The sequence below is a fragment of the Mauremys reevesii genome, linkage group 2 (genome assembly GCF_016161935.1).
Source record: "Mauremys reevesii isolate NIE-2019 linkage group 2, ASM1616193v1, whole genome shotgun sequence".
Taxonomy (NCBI): Eukaryota; Metazoa; Chordata; order Testudines; family Geoemydidae; genus Mauremys; species Mauremys reevesii.
The window spans coordinates 26,115,003-26,129,800 of NC_052624.1; positions in this window are offsets into that span (position 1 = coordinate 26,115,003).

The following is a 14,798-nucleotide window of genomic DNA, read 5'->3' on the forward strand; positions in this document are numbered from 1 at the left end:
ACCTCAGGCAGCTCCCAGAGGTGTAGACATATCCCTCGGCTCCCAGGCGAAGACATAACCAGGCGGCTCTGTGCGCTGCCTCTTCCCATAGGCACCACCCTGCAGCTCCCATTGGCTGCAGTTCCTGGCCAATGGGTGCTGCAGAGCCAGCGCTCAGGGCAGGGGCAGCACATGGAAACCCCAGCCACCCATGCACCAAGGAGCTGGACATGCTAGCCGCTTGTGGGAGCTGCGCGGAGCCAGGACAGGCAGGGAGCCTGCCTTAGCCCAGCTGCGCCACTGACCGGACTTTTAATGGTCTGGTCAACAGTGCTGACCAGAGCCATCAGAGTCCCTTTTCGACTGGGCGTTCCAGTCGAAAACTGGACTCCTGACAACTCTGTCTTCTCAGGGAGGGATGTGGAAGAGACAGGCCTAAAGCCTTACCATGCTTCCACACTGGTTGGTGAGAGTGGGTCCAGCATATGGAGGGAAGCATGTTATACCCTACTACGGGATGCATAGCCAGTGTGCACCCTCTGAAGAGCTGCCTTAGGGAAACAGAATGCCTCCTGGACTGTGTTCCTTCACAATGGCCCTAAACGAACCCTAGATGTGCTTAAATGTCATGAATTCATAGGCCTGGTCTACACTAGGACTTTAATTCGAATTTATCAGCGTTAATTCGAACTAACCGCTCAACCGTCCACACCAGGAAGCCATTTAATTCGAACTAGAGGGCTCTTTAGTTCGAATTTGGTACTCCACCCGGCAGGTGGAGTAACGCTAAGTCGCACTTGCTAGCTCGAATTAGGCTTGGTGTGGATGCTAATCGAACTTAGCAGCTCGGGAGCTATCCCACAGTGCACCACTCTGTTGACGCTCTGGACAGCAGTCCGAGCTTGGATTCTCTGGCCAGCCACACAGGAAATGACCCGCGAAAATTTGAATTCATTTTCCTGTCTGGGCGGTTTGAATCTGACGTTCTGGTTGCACATCGGGCGAGCTCCGGCACCTGCAACGATGCAGAGCTCTCCAGCAGAGGAGTCCGGCAATCCCAGAATAGAAAGAGGTCCCCAGCATGGAGTGACCGGGAAGTCCAGGATCTGATCGCTGTGTGGGGCGAGGAGTCTGTGCTCTCGGAGCTGCGCTCCAACAAGCGGAACGCGAAGATGTTCGAGAAGGTTTCTAAAGCCATGAAAGACAAAGGATACAGCCGGGATGCGATGCAGTGCCGCGTGAAAGTGAAGGACCTAAGACAAGGGTATCAAAAAGTCAGAGCGGCAAACGGACGCTCCGGAGCCCAGCCCCAGACATGCCGCTTCTACGAGGCACTGCATGCCATTCTAGGTGGGTCTGCCACCAGTGCCCCCCCAGTGACGGTGGACTCCGAGGACGGAATAGTGTACCGGGACAGTTCCTCCCTGTTCGCCGATGGGGAAGATGAGGAAGGGTCTTTAGAGGACGGCGCAGGCGACATCGAACCCACTCCCGCTTTCCCTGACAGCCAGGATCTCTTCATCACCCTCACAGAGATCCCCTACCAACCGTCCGCCCGTTAACCAGGACTCGGAATCAGGGAAGGATCAGGCGGTAAGTGCAACACACGTATAAACATTTATTTTTTATAACATTGTTATAGAAAAAATAGAAACAGTATTTACAAAATTCTAAATATTAAACTATAATATATATTAAATTATATGAAGAGAAGGTCCACACAAATGGACTTTAAAAAATTCTAAATATTTACAATTTAAAACATTCTAAATATTAAACTATAATATATATTAAACTATATACAGAGAAGGTCCACACAAATGGGGATAGAAAAATAGTCCTCTAGCGACATTTCTACGAAGGTGTCATTCAGTTCCTCGCAAAGCCTCCGCATGAGGTTCGTCGGAAGAGGTTGCTTGTTACGCTCCGTGGAAGCAGACTCTTCCACGCCAGGACATCCGAATATAGAGTGGAACCATCGCCTCTACTAGCATTGCTGCATATGGTCCTGGTCTGTGCAGTGCGTCCCGTAACATGCGGTCTTTCTGGGCACGAGTGACCCGCCTCAGGGTGATCTCGGTCTGCAAATACTGCATCTAAGTAGGGCAATTAGTGTAGTGTTACTATTGTTAATGGTTTACAATTAGGTTGCATAACAATGACCCTCGCCTAACAGCCACGTGCGAGAGGCCACAGAGAACAAGCATGCATTGATCATTCCCGTGCGCTGGCGGGAGGGGCTGCAAAAGGCTTATCCTTTCTGCTTTGCACATTGCCTTTAGCAGGAGAGCACAGCTAACCAGTAACTGATAAGCAGTATGTACTGTAAGGCTTACCAGGACTTTGTGCAAGAGGATGCAGCTATCTTTCTCGCATGCGCTCTCCAGTGCAATGGCGCCGCCAATGAGAGCGTATTCCGAAATCTCGGACTAGTTCTGAGATCTCCTGAGACTTGGTTCCCTCTTTGGTCTTGTTCACTGAAACTGACTAGACTGTGTTTACTGTTGGCAAACATGTATGTGTTCAAGGAAATCACCTACTTTTTCACATCACACAGCTTCGGCTCCTTCCCGGACTGCCCGCCATCCGCAGAGGCTGGCTCGGATTAGACGCCGAAAGAAAAAGACAAGGGACGACATGTTCCAGGAACTGATGGCCAGCTCCAGAGCGGAGGCGGCAGAGCAGAGACAGTCGAGGGAGAGCCTGTGTCAGCAGCATCGCACACACCTGGAACGGGAGGATAGGTGGCGGCAGGAAGACCAGCAGGCGACTCAAACGCTGCTTGGTCTAATGAGGGAGCAAACGGAGACGCTCCGGCGCCTTGTAGATGTTCTGCAAGACCGCAGTCAGGAGGAGAGAGCCCCCCTGCAGTGCATCTGCAACCGCCTCCAACGCCAAGAAGTCCTGTCCCCTCACCCAAAGTGACAAGACGGAGGGGCGGTAGGGGCCGTGAGAACTGTCCCTGCACCGCAGCACACCGATAATGTTAGAGACAACTGTCGCGCTGTAAATTTGTACAAGCTCTTTCTTTACAGCATCAACCAGTCCCAACTCCAAGTTCAAACCCCCCACTGTGTATTACATTATTAAAAGCGGTTTGGTGTTACTGACTGTTTCCGTCACGTTTCTGGTGTCAGAAGACTTTCTGTTGTTCTGTGGGGGGGGGGGGAATTGTAATGTCACTGCATAGCCCACAGTGCCATGCTACAGACTTGGCTGCAGGGTCAACTGCAGGGCACACACAGACTGCAGTCACTAGGCACCAGGGACAGTCTGTGTGGTGTATGCTGCCCGGTCTTTCCTTGATGTGTATGCTTGTGCAGGGTCCTGGTGCCTGACATCTCCGAATGTAAAGGCAGGCTTCCCTTCACATGCATTTGGACCGTAGTCACGATCCTCCCCGGTGCCCCGAGCCCCAAAAAGAGACCTCATCCAGGGGCAGATACTCACCCTTCCCCCACACCCCTCACCCCTTCCAACGCCCCAACCCACAGCCGTCATGGTAACCCCAATCCAAGGACGGCACCCCGCCTTCCTGCAAACCCACCCATCAGTGCACACCTTAACCAGCACAGAATGCTTCCATGTTTCAACGAATAAACAGAAATGCAAAGTCAACGAAAGATTTATTATTAATTACTAAAACATGTCCTTAGTTTTAAAACGTCCTTGGGAAGTGGGGAAAACTTGGTTTATGATCAGGCTCTCTTAAAATCAAGTGGACAGTCACAGGTTACCCTGCTCTGCGAGGAAACTCGCTTTCAAAGCCTCCCTGATGCATATCGCTTCCCGCTGGGATATTCTCTCAGCACGGGTGTCTGGCTGATCGTAAACAGTAGCCAGGCGATTTGCCTCAACCTCCCAAGCGGCCAAAAAGGTCTCACCCTTGCTCTCACAGAGATTGTGGAGCACACAGCAAGCAGCAATAACTACGGGGATATTCTTTCGCTGATGTCTGAGCGAGTCAGTAAGGTCCGCCATCTCCCCTTGAGACGTCCGAAAGCACACTCCACCACCATTCTGCACTTGCTCAGCCGGTAGTTGAAGAGTTCCTTTTCAGTGTCCAAGGCGCCTGTATAGGGCTTCATGAGCCAGGGCATTAGCGGGTAGGCCGGGTCCCCGAGGATCACTGTAGGCATCTGCACATCCCCAACCGTTATTTTGTGGTCCGGGAAGAAAGTGCCTGCCTGGGCGTCTAAACAGACCAGAGTTCCTGAACACACGCGGCCATGAACCTTGCCCGCCCACCCGACGCTGATGTTGGTAAACGTCCCTATGGTCCACCACAGCTTGCAGCACCATTGAAAAGTAGCCCTTTCGGTTAATGTACTCGCTGGCCTGGTGGGCTGGTGCCAGGATAGGGATGTGAGTCCCATCTATAGCCCCACCGCAGTTTGGGAATCCCATCGCGGCGAAGCCATCTATGATGGCCTGGACATTTCCGACAGTCACTACCTTTGAGAGCAGTTGCTCAACGATTGCGTGGGCTACTTGAATGACAGCAATCCCCACGGTAGATTTGCCCACGCCAAAATGGTTCGCTACTGACCGGTAGCTGTCTGGCGTGGCAAGTTTCCAGAGGGCTATGGCCACTCGCTTCTGCACAGTCAGGGCTGCTCGCATCCTTGTGTCCTGGCGCTTCAGGGCAGGGGACAGCAAGTCACACAGTTCAAGGAAAGTGCCCACGCATCCTGAAGTTTCGCAGCCACTCTGTGTCATCCCAGACCTGCAGCACTATGCGGTCCCACCAGTCTGTGCTTGTTTCGGGCCCAGAATCGCCGTTCCACACCATGAACTTGACCCATTGCCACCATGATCTCCACTGCCCGGCGTACCCTGCTTTGTGAGAGGTCTGCGCCACTCTCCTCACCGTGCTGCCGGAGCCTCCTCGCCCGGTTTCTCAGCATCTGACTGTGGAAGAGGTGGACGATAATGTGCGAGGAGTTGACAACGGCCATAAGTGCAGCGATGATCGCAGCGGGCTCCATGCTCGCAGTGCTGTGGCGTCCACGCTGTAACCGACCAGAGAAAGGCGCGAACAGATTTCCGCCGCGCTTTCAAGGAAGACAGGGAGGCGGGATTGACGGTTCAATGACGACACATTTTCCCCCAGCATGCATTGGAAATCCCAATTCAAATGGGCAGCGGGAGTGCGGGAACTGTGGGATAGGTTCCCACAGTGCACCGCTTCCAAAGTCGAAGCTGGCCCCGTGAATGTGGACTAAGAAGTTCGAATTTGTGTATTTAGTATGGATACACAAATTCGACTTATTAAGGTCGAATCCACAAATTGGACTTAAGTAGATTCGAAATAGTCCTGTAGTGTAGACAAGCCCATAATGATAATATTTGCACCATTTTGGTCTAAGCAGTTAGTCAAATTTGGGGTGTAGCAAGTTGTTCCAGGTTGAGAGAAATTGATAATAGTCAGGTATTTGGCTGATGTTATATCGATTAATTAAAATGAGAGTAAAAATCCTATTTCCTTGAATATAGGAGGAATCAAATAATAGGAGATAACTCCTTTGCTTACAGCCCCAAGCCTCTTTAGCCAGCACCAGACCCCAAATCCCCCTCTCTAGGTTCCCCTCAGGGTCATGCACCATGCTTGTCCAGGCTGTATTTCTCAGTCCAAGTCACATTGGTTTCTCCCTCTTTAGCACACCCTCTAACAACCCCCAAACATGCCCAGAAATTCCCTCCATGCAGGTCAACGAAATTTCTGGGCAGCCTTGCATTTGCCTTTGTTTTGGGCAGGGACATGTGTCTGAGTTTTGGATTTGGAGAATCCTATTACAGTATTTCAGTCATTTCCTTATATTCATCCTGAATGAAAAGTGGAGGTTATGCCGAATCCATAACAGCAAGGTTTTACTCATAATAATAAGTAAATAAATAAATAAATAATATTTCTGTTGTAATTGGTCATCAGAGAAATAACTAATTTGCCATATAGCTAAGTATATTTGCCAAAATACAAAATTCTGCCATTGATGATCATGCTTCACCCAAGAAGTTTTTGTTTAAGGTAGATAAAAGGAAAGATAGATGAATCAGAAAAAGCTGGTTTTCTATTAAATTACACTATATTTCTCACAGGATGACTGATTATAAGAAGATTAACTTTTCAAGGAACACACACAAAAATGTGTTTTCTGTGTTAACAATATATCAGCCCTTACTCATTTGGTTAAAGCCAAATGAAAAGAGGAAACTCAGTGTTGCTGTTGAATTCCATTTCATGCCTTACGCTAGAGATTTGTAAAACTGTCTCTAGCTGACTCTGAGATAAGTGAAATAACAATGAATTCAGCTTGAGGCAAGCTGCTTTTCAAACAGACCTGTCAGGAGACAGAAAGACAGCTCAGAGTAATTCATTCTTGCACTGTGTCTCAAGTGACTTGTGAAGGAATCTGGCATATTAACTTACTGTAAAAAACATGCATTGCAATTCATGTTTATAGAGAGACAAAAGCTGTGGAGTAGACCATAGGAACCAGGCAGCAGTTGCTAATCAACAGGAAAAAGGGGTCCAATGTATCCACCCTAAGTACTTTTTTAGAGTGTACACACATCCAAAGAACAGTAGATTACTGAAGTTAATCCATTCTCTGTATTTTTACATGCTGCCTGCTCAAGAAAAGTCTCAGGGGATCAAGTATAAATGAACTGTGAACCAAGAATGAAAATAAAAATTGCCAATTGGAAAATAAAATGGATGGGAACAGCTAGAGATATGCAGAATTGCGTTGCAGCAATATTCCTACAACCAGTCAATTCAGCCACCAAATCATTTTTTTCCAGGGGAGTAGAAAGGGCTTTAACCAGTATCCAAACTGAATTTAGAGCTACCACTGGAGCAAGGGCATCCATCTCATTAAGGGAGAAGGACCATGCCATGCAATGAAATAACAAACATAGTTATAGTGGCATAGCTTTATTCTGCTTCAAACAGCTCTAATGGGGTATTTCTATTTTTTTGAAGAAATGTGAAAGATTAATGGCAGCAAACTATATAATGAAAAGTGAAAAGATAAAGTTAGCCTTCCCCCCCCCTTTAAATTTATAACATTATTAGAAATTCTGAATCACTACCAAATGCTAATAAATAACAATGAAGGAAAACAGTGAGTGGCCTCACTGAAGGCAATCCACTCCACAAAGAAGGATACTTTCCTTCTAATAATTCTTATGGAGATGAATCACTCTCTGATATTACAGTACATGGAGCTATTTCCCATTTGGGTTTCATCTGGAGCGGGCGGGGGAACTCAGCCTGAGCAGTATTAAGGCACGCTTTGCCACTGCCATGTGCTCTCTATGGCAGAGCAGACCAATCGTGTGGGGAAAAGGCATCCTCCTTATGTCTGATGAGTCATCATCCAATTTTTGTCATAGCTTAGGCACGCCAGTTTTATTGAACTGTCTTTAAAACTTTCTCCATGCGTGCCACATCAAACAATCTGTGCATGCCGCTGGATTGGATATCTGCTCCAGTGGAAGGGCCTGAGCTGTTGCAATAACAGCCCAGATGCTGCCAGTGCCTTTTGGTAAAACACTAATGAGATGATCTTTGGAGAGGCTTCTATGCTAGAAAACAGATGTTCTGTTGACTCTTAAATTAGCTGCACTCTCTTGGTCATTTTAAGTGGCTTTTTCCTAGTGCTTAAGTGCAGCATGGATAAAGCTCTTAAGCGGGTCTGAGAAGACTGGAGTTCCAGGCCCAGCTCTACTATTGGGTTGCTAGGTGACCTTGCACTAGTCATTTCAACTCCTTGTGCTTCATAGATTAACAGGAATAATACTGCTTTCTTCTTTTGTAAAATCCTTTGAGATCAGCGACTAAAAATTGCAACATAAGAGCTGGGTATGATCCTATTATCCAAACCTCTGCATACTCCCAATCCTTTCCCTGTCCCCCATGGGGGATAATACAGAGGTTCAGACAATTCAGTAGAGACTCCCAGGCTGCGGGAGAGGCAATCCTACTGTTGAATGGCTGCTGTGACAGTGCAGGGAGACCTCTGCAGCCCACTATCACAAAAGTGAGTGAGCGGGACCATGACAGTGGAACCAGAGAGCCTCCCTGCATTGCTGCTTCTGCCCTATCAATTATCTGAACTCACGATTATCCAAATAATATTGGAGTCACCCTGGCTATTTGGATAATCGAGAGTATACTGTGTTTCCAATCATTTTACTATATCATGTGTAGGCAACCTATGGCACGGGTGCCGAAGGCGGCACATGAGGTGATTTTCAGTGGCATTCACACTGCTGGGGTCCTGGCCACCGGTCCAGGGGGCTCTGCATTTTAATTTAATTTTAAATGAAGCTTCTTAAACATTTTAAAATCCTTATTTACTTTACATACAACAATTGTTTAGTTATATATAGACTTATAGAAAGAGATCTTCTAAAACATTAAAATGTATTACCAGCATGCGAAACCTTAAATTAGAGTGAATAAATGAAGACTCAGTGCACCACTTCTGAAAGGTTGCCGACCCCTGTACCACATCTATTGCAGCAGCTCCCAAAGGCCTCAGTCAGAACTGGAATTCTGGTTTGGGGGGGTCTTTAAATTTAAATTTAATTTAAATATATTTACTTTGTAGAGTTTGACATGTGATGTTGAAAATTTGTGTTTTAATGGTTATACAGGTTTAACTTTTTGGATCTACTGTTATTATATAATTATTATCTGAACCCCTTATCATTCCCCCCTCCCATTTCACACAACTCTGAAAGTTTAAATTGATAAAAATAATTTAAAAAATGCTTAAAGGTAAACATAGATAGCTGTTGAAATTATAAAAAAAATAAAGATTGTATTCTGCCAAGTCTACTTTTGAGGAACCAAAACCAATTTATTAGAAGAATGATGAAGTCCAAACAACAACAGGCAGAAACAGTTTCTGTTTTGTTTTTTTTTTCTCCCCATTTTTATGGTATGGTACATAATCATCTCGGAGAAAAGATGCTCTCTCTCCCACATTAGATAGTTCAGATCTTATTGATTTATAAGATGCATGTTATTCCCAATTCCTTGCTAGAGGCATATTTTCTCCTGTGAATTGGATGATGCTTTGGCTGCTGCTGGCACTGTACTCAGCTCCATATTGCTGCATATTACATGCCAAAAGGCAAATGCCAGTGGAAAATATCCATCCCCCTATCCCTCATCCCAAGGTTGCATAGGCTGCAGAAGGGCATGAATGCTGGCTAACCAGTTTGCATAAAAAGGCAAGAAAAGCCTTCCCTGTACATCAGGCAGACACAGAGGTTCTTGGAGTAAAGAGAAGTCAATAAAATGAACTCCTGTATTCCTCAAACACCCTATCCTGGATCTATCCAGCTCTCCCCTGGAACTAGGGAGCCCACGGTAGACATTTGTATACTCTGCAATAGCACACAACTTGGAAGAAAAGTGTCTTAAGGCAGATCCTTGCAATCTATTTCTTATTATTCCCCTTGAAAAGTATTATCATGATGAAACCAATAGGGCTCTACAGAAATGTGTAGAATTTAACAGAAATTAAATAGCTATATAATTCCTGGAGAAGGATAGCTTTTCTGTTGTTGTTGTTGTTTTATCTGAACCATCATATAGAATTCTGTACCAGGGATGTAAAAATCTATTGAATTCCACAAGAGATAGACTGCTTTCTAGGTTAAAAAAAAAGCCTAAAGCAGCTCTCATTGACTCTTTCCCTATGTCTTGGGCCTTGATGTAATGCCTGAACTGGCATTACATAGCCACCACTCAGATGGAAGTACCATCTCTGAAAAAGGATTAGCTTCCATGCCTGTATAGCCAGTAGGTTCTCTGTTACAAAAGCCAGGTAGGCTAGTTTCTGCTGGATATTTTGAGGTCTCTCTGCTTAATGTCTTGCTTGCCTATGAAATCTACCCCTTTCCTGTTGGTATTTTGAGAAGGTCGACTGAAAAAAAATGTTGTTACAGCACTGGCACTTAGGTGACCCCAGGTTATCTTTAATGACCAAGTTACTTAGAGCTCTTTTGACACAATTGCTTCAGCAATGTCCAGAACCTTTCTTTGGATAGAAGGGCTGCTGGCTATTTTTGTACAGTGTAAACACAAGGAAGCTCTTCATAATTTCTGCCAAGACAGGAAAATGGAAGACATAAATTAGACTTGAGAAGAATCTCAAATATTTATGCAGTCAAATGGAATTAACATAACGGAAGCATGAATTAACAGTAAATAAAGTAACAATATAGTAGGTCTGAAACCTCTAAACATTCCAGAGAGAAGCATCTGGGCTTAAAGAATGGCCCTTGAGTATACAGAAATGTGATGTGGAGAAATGGAGTATACAGAAATGTGATGCTGGCCTTTCCTCTTATTCCATCTACTCATTCTTAGGTAAGTCCCTTTCCCTCCATCCCACCCACAACTACTTACTATGAAGTACATCACACACAGGGCCAGCTCCAGACCCCAGTGCGCCAAGCGCGTGCTTGGGGCGGCATGCTGCGGGGGGTGCTCTGCCTGTCGCCGGGAGGGCGGCAGGCGGCTCCGGTGGACCTCCCGCAGGCGTGCCTGTGGATGCTCCACCGGAGCCGCGGGACCAGCAGACCCTCCGCAGGCACGTCTGCAAGAGGTCCACTGGAGCCGCGGGACCAGCGACCGCCAGAGCGCCCCCCGCAGCTTGCTGCCGTGCTCGGGGCGGCGAAATCGCTAGAGCCGCCCCTGATCACACACATTTTCTTCTGTTGCATACAAGTCCAGTGTTATCTGGCTGTGTGGAGGGTACGAAATTATTAATAGCAGAAATACTAGGTGAAAACAAGTTTTTTGAAACCTTGAAATATGTGTTAGAAATTAAGCTCATGCTAGTTCAAGGTCCTCTGCTACGTTTTCGCTGTGTGCCACTCATTCTGATTTCAGAGGGGTAGCCGTGTTAGTCTGGATCTGTAAAAGCAGCAAAGAGTCCTGTGGCACCTTATAGACTAAAAGACGTATTGGAGCATGAGTTTTCGTGGGTGAATACCCACTTCGTCGGATGCGTGCATCTGACGAAGTGGGTATTGACCCACGAAAGCTCATGCTCCAATACGTCTGTTAGTCTATAAGGTGCCACAGGACTCTTTGCTGCTTTTACTCATTCTGATTGTTAGTTGCACATGATAAATGCCACTGTCATACATCTGAGCTTTGGAAGGTTCAACCCATCTTTTCTGGTGCCTATAGCTACACAGTGATTTAATTATCATGCATTTTTCCATCAGGGTAAAATATTGTCTTACTTTTATGTCATTGAGATATTCACCTCACACCTTCAATTATATAAGCAAAATCTTATGCAGCACCTGACGCCAGAAACCTCTATTATGACTCTGCTATTAAAAAATGGGCTTGTGTTCCCTTCATAAGATAAGTGTAGCTTCACATGTTGCCTGTGAAAAGAAGCTGAATGAAGAAATCCCTCCTCCTCTCAAATTGCAGTCTATGGTTCCTTGTCTCTTCCTGACTCCACCCATCTCCTTTGAATCGATGGGAATAGCGTCCGCCCTGTCAGGCTGCTTTTTAACCGGGAAGCCTTCAAATGAGATCCAGGGCAGGTGTATTTCTCAGGTTCTTCCATCCGTAACAGCCGGAGTGTGAAGAGCATTGTACAAGGTGGTGAGGAGAGTGTCAGAAGCTTTCATCCCTGGTAACTCTACACAGATACAGGGGCTGTCTATAATCACAGTCTCTGCTTTCTGCTGGGCACAGGTACTGCTCCTTGCTAAAACCCACCTGGAGTGGCAGAGGGAGCTAGACTCATAGGACAGAATGAGCCCTGAGGGGAATTGTGCCTTTCAGTGATTCTCAGCACCTCCTGATGCTCCATCTGGGACAATGTGGCTTTGCATTATCGTCAGAGAAGTTTCACCACAAAGATCAAAGCTAGAAAAATAATTGCCTTTATATAATAATTTGGCTGTGTGTAGTAACATATAACCTTTGATTGGAGAAGAACAGTTAATTTGGTTTGTTTGAAGGGAATAAAAACATTTTTGCTGAATCAGTTCAACAGTAATGGGATCACTGTCTGTCTATAATGCAATCCAACATAATTCATCCTACACTGCCTTGTTTCATTTTCTTTCAAATCAGCTATAAGAGGGAGTTGGAGCATAAGAGTAGGGTGCAATAATTTGCCCTAGATCTCCCTTGGTGCCTTTTAAAACTAAAGCTAGACAAATTCAGACTGGAAAGAAAGCATACATTTTTAATAGTGAGAGTAATTAATAGTTGGAACAATTTACTGAAAGAGTAGTAGTGGATTCTTCATCACTGACCATTTTAAAATCAAAATTGGATTTTTTTCTAAAAAAAGATCTGCTCTAGGAATAATTTTGGGGAAACTCTATGGCCTTGGTTATACAGGAGGTCAGGTGAGACGGTCACAGTCATCTCTTCTAGCTTTGGAATCTATGAATCTATGAAAAGAGAAAGGAGAACATCTCAACAGTAGAAAAGTAATGTGTCTTTATTCTGAAATAAACAAATAATAAAATGTAATGCTTCTGCTAGGTGGAGGCGACAGTGACAAGGGCTGGGTTCTACATCTAGAGGTTCCTTTTTAATAATACAGCACAGAACTGGCTCCAGCCACCACCCAGTAACCTTGGAAAAATTACACACCACCCCTGGGCACCTCTAAAAGGCAATACTTCCCCTCAAAAGCACTGAGTTTGTGTGTAGAAAAGAAACGTTTAATACAAAGGGGAAAGTAACTTGACATTAATTTGGGAAAACACTGCAAGCATGATTCAAAACATAGGACCATGAGCAGAACACTCACCCCCAGAGTATGCTGGGAAGTGTTTTTTGCCTCAGGTTCTCACCTTGTGGTGAGAAAGTCCAACAAACAAAACTTCCTTCAACATATCACTCCCCTCTCCCTCCACCACCCTCCACTCCACTTGTCATCCTTGGTCATCCAGAGTTTAGAGGTGCAGTCACATGAGTTCACCTCCCACCCTGAGGTGAGGGGGGCACAGAAGACAGTGATGGAACAGTGGAGGATAGATTCCACATTTCTACTGGTGTAAATGGGTGAAACTCTACTATAGGTAGCACAGCTTTAACACCAGCAGAGAATCTGGCCCATACATTGACTCTCTATTTTCATTAGCTGTAGAGGGTCACATCTCCAGACATTTATGTAAAGTTTTCAAAAGTACCCTAGACACCTTTTTTTCCCCACTGATTGTCCTACTTAAGACACTGAAAATCAGGCCAAAAGTTGTCTCAGAAGGACACACAAATTGAGGCATCAGTGGCCGTTTTAAAAAATGTAGGCCTTATTGTTTGTTCTGTAGAGCAGAAGAAGCTTGGTGGGTAAGGTAATTGGATATGAAATAGTGTAGGGTTGTGGAAAAGACAGGCCTAAAGCCTTACCCTGCTTCCACACTGGTTCGTGACAGTGGGTCCAGCATATGGAGGGAAGCATGTTATACCCTACTATGGGATGCATAGCCAGTGTGCACCCTCTGAAGAGCTGCCTTAGGGAAACAGAATGCCTCCTGGACTGTGTTCCTTCACAATGGCCCTAAACTAACCCTGGATGTGCTTAAATGTCATGAATTCATAATGATAATATTTGTACCATTTTGGTCTAAGCAGTTAGTCAAATTTGGGGTGTAGCAAGTTGTTCCAGGTTGAGAGAAATTGATAATAGTCAGGTATTTGGCTGATGTTATATTGATTAATTAAAATGAGAGTAAAAATCCTATTTCCTTGAATATAGGAGGAATCAAATAATAGGAGATAGCTCAAAAGTTTAGGAGATTTGGTTCAGTTTGCAGAGGCACTCAGAAGTGAAATATTTGTATCTGAATCTCTTAGATCTACCAGACTGAGCTGCAAGTCTGGAAAGCCCATGTGTGTGATTTCTGGCACTTCATAGTTTGGCCAGATTTTGTAGGAACTAGCTATCTTGCAATGTTGAACATTTCCACTTTCAAAAATGAAAAATAAAGAAAGAAAAAGTTAGGAGGACATTTTCTCACCTGTAAAAGGATTTTTCTCCCTAAACTGTGTTCATCTGGGGACTAGTGCAAAGGGTTGGGTGTGTTTCTATTTTATCCGGGTAGATTCCTCCACTTACCCTTATAGGCAGCTTGCTTGTCTACTGCTCTATTACATAGCATAATTTTACACTGTGTTCTCACTGTAAGCCTTAAGCTTTCTGGGTTTCTTTCTCATTTAACATTAATGAAATGCAGTTTTATAAATTTCAAAATGCTTACTGTCATGCATAAAATGTTATGGTTGAAAGCCAGGTGCAAGGGCCAGCTGAAATCAGAGGCTGTCTGTTTCCGAACTCTCTATATACCCATGAAAAATATGTATCTCAAAGTGTTTGCTGAAATGGTGTATTTAATCTGATCTTTACCAGCGGTAACCTTGTTGATTTCATGCCATTATATGCTGATTTTTAAAAATAAGAAAGCATTTTTTAAATAACAATAGCTTTTGGGAAACTGAAACACAGAACTCCAGTCACTTACTTTTGTTTGGTTATTTTCCACTGACCCACCTAAAAAATTGCTTCCCTGTCTCTCATTATGTAATATTCTGGTCTGTAGGCTTTTTTACATTGTTAAATTTATTGGTGGCAAGAAAGAATATTAGAATTTTATACCAAAGACTAACTCTCTGGTAAACATGATTCAATCCATTATTGAATAAACACATTGTTATTTTATTTATTCTTTTTTTCCTCCAAAGCTCATAATAATGAGCTAAAAATTCAAAGGTTGGCACAGCTAATTGTAAAATAAAGCTATTTTTTCTGAAT